This window comes from Magnolia sinica, chromosome 12 (assembly GCF_029962835.1).
Source record: "Magnolia sinica isolate HGM2019 chromosome 12, MsV1, whole genome shotgun sequence".
Classification (NCBI taxonomy): Eukaryota; Viridiplantae; Streptophyta; class Magnoliopsida; order Magnoliales; family Magnoliaceae; genus Magnolia; species Magnolia sinica.
Window position 1 is genome coordinate 4,385,036 of NC_080584.1, and position 7,368 is coordinate 4,392,403.

The window sequence follows — 7,368 nt, forward strand, 5'->3', positions numbered from 1 at the left end:
TTGGTGAGTAACTGAGGCTAAGGTTGTTGAGAACTAAGGCTAAAAGTCTACCCTTTTGCCTCGGTTGGTGAGCATCTGAGGCCAAAAGTCTGCCCTTTTGCCTCGGTTGGTGAGCAACTGAGGCCAAAAGTTTGCCCTTTTGCCTTGGTTGATGAACAACTGAGGCCAAAAGTCTACCCTTTTGCCTCGGTTATTGAAAACTGATGCCAAAAGTCTGTCATTTTGCCTCGGTTGGTGAGCAACTAAGGCTAAAAGTCTGCCATTTTGCCTCAGTTGGTGAGCAACCAAGGCCAAATGTCTACCCTTTTTCCTCAGTTGGTGAGTAACTAAGGCCAAAAGTCTGTCATTTTGCCTTTGTTGGTTAATAACCGAGGCTAAAAGTCCATCCATCATTTTTGGAAACTCATTTATGGAAGTGGGCCGAAAAATTATTTCTTGAAGACGTCTATCATTGAAGCCTTCTTGAGGCTACCGAACTCATCACGGTGGGCCACGGTAAGATTTCAAAGGTAAATGGTCCCATTATCATTGATCCATGCATTATGGCCCATTAGAGTGTTGAATCAGCCTACTATTTTGGGTCCCATTCTAAAATAATCTGTCATAAGAGATGGATGGAGTAGATGCCATGTCATGGTGGGCCCTACAGAGCTCTTTGCTTCACGGGCTATTACTACAAGGAATGATGTAGGGAATCTGCACCCGGGCAGGCCTTTTTGCCTCGGTTATTGAAAACCGAGGCCAACATCGCCCCAGACACGTGCCGATAATCTGAGAAAGTAGCAAGGGTACTTTCGACCTTCTAAAGTTATAGTGGCATTTTCGTTATTTCCAGTAAAGCCCAACTACAAAAGCAAGCCACCATTCCTCTCACTTAGAGGCTTGTCGGGTAAAAGGTCTCTCAGCGAGTCCAAGTAAGTCTCCTAAAACCCTCATTTCTCTCGATTTCTGCTCAGAAATCGCCATTTCTTTCTTTAGTTCCAACCATTTCATCGATTGATGGCGAAAGGAGATTCGAAATTCTCGTTTCTCAGATGTGCAGGTCGGTATTGCTCTTGTTCCCACATTTTCTCGTTAAATCTCGTCGAAGAACGGATGTTCTAGCTCTCAATTTTGTTTTTCTTGATTTGTTTGGAATTTCTTAGCTGTTTTTCTGTTTTTTCTCGATCGAGAACCCTAGATCGTCTGGTTTAGAGAGGAATGTAGAGATTTTTTTAAAATTTTTTTTTGTGGAATTCTGTCGAATTCCCATAAAGAAGACCTTTGCGATTTCCTTGTTTGCAGATTTTGATTCTTTTCACATGTTTTCGAGCTGCTAGAAGACCTTATCATTCAGATCCAGATCCAAATCCATTCTCTCTCTCTCTCTCTCTCTCTCTCTCTCTCTCTCTCTCGATTGGAAGAAGGAGAGCTGCTAGAAGACCTCCTTATCATTCAGATCCAGATCCAAATTAGTTCAAGGTAAGCTCAATTCTTTTCATTTCTCTCCTTCTGCTCCTTTTCTCTCGATCTCAAATTTGATCAGATTAGGAGAATAGAGAAAGATCTATTATGTATTATGTTTTTTAGGAGCATGCACTTCCTGCATCCCACTTCCCTCTGCTAGTAGAAACTGATCCTCATTGGAGATGGATGTGATTCATCTTCAATTTAGATAATTTTGCATTTGGGAGCAGTTGTGGATAACTAGCTATAACATGACAGGAGTAATCTATTTTTAATTAACCTTGTAGATCTTAGATTTATCTGTCTTCCCAGCTGTTTTTTCCCCCAGTTTTCTTCCTAGAGCTGTGCCAAATTTCTAGTTGTTGTGCTGCTCTGCAAATTGAAATCTTCCATTTGCTTACTATTTTGACTCTGTTTTTTGGTTGTTGTTTCCAATAACTATGGTTCTGGCCTGTATGTTTGTTTTCCTTTAAGTTTTTCCATCTGAGAAGTCACCTTGCCATAAGACATATGACGCATCCATGCAAGCCTAGGGTACATCTTCCCAATAACTTCATCAAATTCTTTCTAAATGCAAAAGGGACCAGCCTGAGTGGCATTCCATGGAACTTCCATTCTATAAACATGTCTGAAGATACATTTGAGACTGTCATATAAGCCTTTTTTGCTAAGATTCATTTATTTGTGATCTTTTACATATATATTTATGTTTTATTACATTTTATGAGTTTTTTGTAGTTCACCATCATGGGTTTGTGATCCCTTTGTTTTTTGTACTTCACCATCATTGAATAGTTGGTCCTTTCTTTTTCAGGTCAAGTCGTATTTATGTGTATTTATGTGTTTGACATGCGAAAGAATCCAAGAGCTGTCTTGAAATGAGGGTTGCAGATTGGAAAAAGGTGGGCCATGCTTTTTTTGCTTCATGCTTTGTTTGCTGATGAACTTGGAGATCTAGGAATGTCTGATGGTTTGAACTATGAGAACCAAATTGCTGTTGATAACAAATGGGAAACAAAGCACAATTCCTGATTCTTTTAAACTTCTTATTTTTCAAAAACAAGCAATTCCTTGCTCCTACTTTTTGCAAAACTGTAACTAAAGTTCTTGTCTTGATGATGGTTTCAAAAACAGGCGATGCCAAGAACAACCACCTATTGAGTTCTCTATTGCTCAGTTTTGGTTTCTAGAGTGACTACTTGTCGTCCATGGGCACTGGTGCTATAAGAGGATTACCCAAATGGTAAGAACTACAAAATCTCTTCTTTTGTTCTGTAGTGCATTATATATATATATATATATATATATATATATATATATATATATATATATATATATATATATATATATATATATATATATATATATATATATATATTGGTTATGTAATCCATTTACTTTGATGGACATTTTTTGAGCTGAATGTTTGTATGATTTAGTTAGTCAAATATAATGAATTTATTGTATGTTTGTTGTGAAAACTCAATTTGTAGGTGTCAGGCCCTTGATACTTCAGCACTTAAAATTGCATGTGGACTGGGTTGTTTTTTGGACTTTGGATGACACCTGTAATGTGTATGGCGCAAGCATGGATATATCAGTTCAAAGTGCTTCATTAGAATGCCTAATTTTGTGTTTCAACAAGAAGTATATTTATTCATTTTGAAATACTTATTCTACATTTTTGTCTACCTAATTTATGTTGATCTGTATGGCTGCATAGTTGGATAGTCTACTGTGTTAGAGCCCTCTCTTTTACACATGCCGCTCTAGGCTTTAATGAATGTTTTTTGGAGTTTTCTTTTTTGTAACTGTTGGGAGGGTTATTGTGGTGGTCTAAGCTGCCTTATCAATGTTTGCTTTGCTACATTCTTGCAGGAAGAACACAGAGCTAGGGATCTATTTTATGCCCTTTGGGTTCCTGACCTTTTCATGAAAAGGATGAACAGCAATGGGGAGTGGTCATTGTTTTGCCCAAATGAGGCTCCAAGTTTATCTGATTGTTGGGGTGAGAAATTTGAAGAACTGTACACTAGATATGAAAGAGAGGTAAGCTTGACTGGAGCTTGAAGTTTGAAAATTTTGGTACTTTCATTCAATGAAAATGTTACAAATTGTCTTTGTATTTGTTGGACTTAGGGCAAGGCAAAAAAAGTTGTTCAGGTATAGACCCTATGGTTTGAAATTCTGAAATCACAGATAGAAACTGGAACATCGTATATGCTTTTCAAGGTATTTTGCTAACTGAACAAAAGATCCTCCATAATCATTTAAATCCCATGGTTGTGTGGTTTTGATGTTGATTTGTTTATTTAGGACACTTGCAATAGTTCACAGACTGCTGTGCCTACTATTGCCATAAGACATATGAGGCATTGTCTACTTTGTGTAGTATGACTTGCATCCTAACATGGGCCACGTATAATCAAAATCCTTCCTATCCTCAGTGTAGGCATCTATTTCAGTTTCTCAGTGTTCATCAATCACCAAATGGAAGGTATATAATAGTCTTGCTTGTAAATATCTTTCAATATTTACCAACTCCTAAACTCGATACTAATAACAAACCCATGTTGATTGAGAAGGTGCTCTTTTCAATTTTAGAGAAGTTCTTCTCCAAGTTTCTGAACTTGCCTGATGTAAATAGGAGGTTGAGGAAGATCATCTCCATCCTCTCAAGCGACCAGCCTCCCTGCCCTTAGTTGTTTCTGTACAGCACAGCTGACAAGGTCATTCCAACTAGGTCAGCAAAGTCTTTTATTCAGGAGCAGAAGAAATTTGGGAGAAAGGTATGGTGAATCATACCTAGGCCAAAATGGAACTAACCAAGATCTGTTTTCTGAATAGTTCTTTACTTTTTTCAATTGCATTATTAATATAGCTACACTTTCTATTTCTTGTTATGACTAATACATCAATTTGCAGGTGAAACCGAATGCAATGGTTAAGGACACAGCTTTCTTGGGGGCATCGCTTTCTGATCATCTCAAACCTAACTTCAATCCTTTTATCATGAAGAAACCCCAAACTGAAACTAATACAAAATTGGATTAGTCCCATCTTGTAGGTAAGTGGTTGGTCAATCATTTGTTGTCTTGCTCAGGCCTTGACAAATGAATGGGCTAGGTTGTAGGGCCTGCTACGCATCCATACATACATCCATATGCATTTCCTTTCTTGTTTGAGAGTTTAATTTCATGTCTTGCAGCTAGCAAGCCAGAGCTACCTGTTGAGGTTGCAGGGCCTGCTACGCACAATTCGAATGGAGAATGCTAGTAGAGGCAATGATGACATTAGCTTGGAAGCAGCAGAAGATGGACGGGCAGTGTTATCTCAGGGTCCGCCAAGCACGATGGCACCGGTGATGATGGGCGCGACCATGACTTTGTATTATTTGTGGAACCTAATGTTGTGTAATAGTTTGATTGAGTTAAACTTTAAATAGACTGTTGTTAACTGCTTTGTTGGTATTGTGACTTTCATGATTGATTGTTTCATGAGTGGATTGAATAAATATTAAAAAGCTAAAACAAAAAAAACATTTTTAGCCTCAATTTGTAATTGAGGCTTGAATTTAGCCTCGGTTGTTGATAACCAAGGCTGAAATTCTCATGGCTAAAGACTTTAGCCTCAGTTGTTGAGAACCGAGGTTAAAAATAGATTTAACTTCAGTTGGAGGCAATTGAGGCGAAATTTGGATTTAGTCTCAGTTGAAAACAATGGAGGCAAAAATTTTGTTTTAGCCCCATTTTGAGAAAATTGAAACTAAAAAGGTTTTTAGCCTCAATTGAAGAACCGAGGCTATAAAAGTCATTTTAGCCTTGGTTGCTAAAACTGAGGCTAAAGCCTTTAGCCACAGGGGTTTCAACCTCGGTTTGGATAACTGAGGCAAAACTGAGGCTAAAGGCTTTAGCCTCAGTTTTTAACCTTTTTAGCCACAATTTTGAACCGAGGCTAAAACCCCCTTTTCTTGTAGTGCTAGAAAGAGTAAAGGGCAAGTAGTAATTTCAAATCAAGAGATTAATCATATTCTACTCTGATAATTTTAAGCGATGGTTTCCAATAAGCTGACAAGGCGGTTGTGCACTTATGGAATTGTCTTATCACGTGATGCAGTGACATTGACTCTATCTTTTCTTTCATGTTAAACGCGGCCCTTTTCCCTCGTCATTTGTGCTGTCATCCATAGCTTTCCTCCTTAGATATAGCATAAGGGCCCGTTTGGCCGGTCAGATTAGAAGGGATTAGATGGTATTGGAAGTGATTCGAAGTTAAATCCCAGGATTGTTCGGGTGTGCCAAATAGACTGGGTGATCTGATCCCAGGATATAGCAATCCCATGGATCTTAAGGGCTTGTTTGGTCAGGCAAATCCCATGGGATTAGGAGGGATGGGATGGATTTTAAGGTAATAATGGTGGCGTCAGTGGATTGGTTTAAGATCCATGGGATTGCTATATCCCAGGACAAGCTGGTGTATGTGATAGTACATCCACATTTATAGTTAGGCATACATATGATACATATGAGCATATGATCAGGTATGGTGTGCATTACACTAAGGGCCTGTTTGGCCGGATTGATCCCATGGTATTAGGAGGGATGGGATCGCAATATCCTAGGATATGCATGACGAGCCAAACAGACCTGGTGGAACTTGTCCCGGGATATAAGCAATCCCATGGATCTTAAAACAATCCACTGACATCACCATCATTACCTTAAAATTGATCCCATCCCTTGGTTGGATGGATTGGAAGGTAAAATCCTGGGATATGCCGGGCGTGCCAAACAGACCCAGTGAACTTGTCCTGGGATATAGCAATCCCATGGATCTTAAACCAATCCACTGACACCACCATCATTACCTTAAAATCCATCCTATCCTTCCTAATCCCATGGGATTCGCCCGGCCAAACAGGCCCTCAGTGGATTGTTTTAAGATCCATGGGATAGCTTATATCCCGGGACAAGTTCACCGGGTTTGTTTGGCCCGTCATGCACATCCTGGGATATTGCGATCCCATCCCTTCTAATACCGTGGGATCGGTCCGGCCAAACAGGCCCTAAGACAATCCACTGACAACACCATCATTACCTTTAAATCCCATCCAATCCACCCTAATCCATTCAAATTTGCTTGGGACGTGTTTGGTTTGAGGGATTGGAAGGGATGGGAAGGTTTAATCCGGGGATTGGTCGGGCGTGCCAAACAGACTCGATGTAGCAATCCTGGGATATAACAATCCCATGGATCTTGCACCAATCCACTGACGCAGCCATCATTACCTTGAAATCCGGGCCATCCACCCAAATACCATTCAATCCCTTCCAATCCACCCCACCAAACAGGCCCTAAAGAGTACCTTTCTACCAATATTCAAAGCTTTAACCTACTACAGATAATCAAAAGTCTGTGGACCCACCATCCATTTCACAAGCACATTATGGTATTATTTAAAAAATTAGTAGAATCTCAGGTAGACCATGATAAATGATTCAGTGATGAATGAACCCCACCGTTAAAAGCTCCCTAGGGACCTCTGTGATGTATGTTTTTCATTCAACCTGTTGCAAAAACAAATATCAGCTTGATACAAAACTTCTGAGGGGCCTAAGAAGTCTCTAATGGCTGGTCTTCAATCACCACTGTTTCCTGTGGTGTGGTCCACATGAGATTTGAATCTACCTTGTTTTTAATGATTATGCCCTAAAATGAACTGGGAAGATAGACGGACGACATGGATATAAAATACATACATTATAATGGGCCCACATAGCTTTTCCAGCAAGTACTGTTACCGGCTGGTGCTGGAGGGTTACTACCGAATTCAAATATGTCTGAACCTGCCGTTTTCCGTAGAGGTGTACACGAACCGAGCTAGTTTGGTTAGCTCGCTCGACACGACTCGAAAAAGCTCAA

At 39.7% G+C, this 7,368-nt stretch overlaps 1 long non-coding RNA gene across 1 annotated transcript; it reads left to right on the top strand.

The window, feature by feature from the left end:
- Nucleotides 1–833: 833 nt before the first annotated feature.
- Nucleotides 834–4,916, top strand: LOC131220819 (uncharacterized). Its single transcript, XR_009158842.1, has 7 exons — nucleotides 834–1,042; nucleotides 1,285–1,461; nucleotides 2,261–2,348; nucleotides 2,581–2,689; nucleotides 4,094–4,235; nucleotides 4,372–4,513; nucleotides 4,655–4,916. It is a non-coding gene; the product is annotated as an uncharacterized LOC131220819 (long non-coding RNA).
- The last annotated feature ends 2,452 nt before the right edge of the window (nucleotides 4,917–7,368 follow it).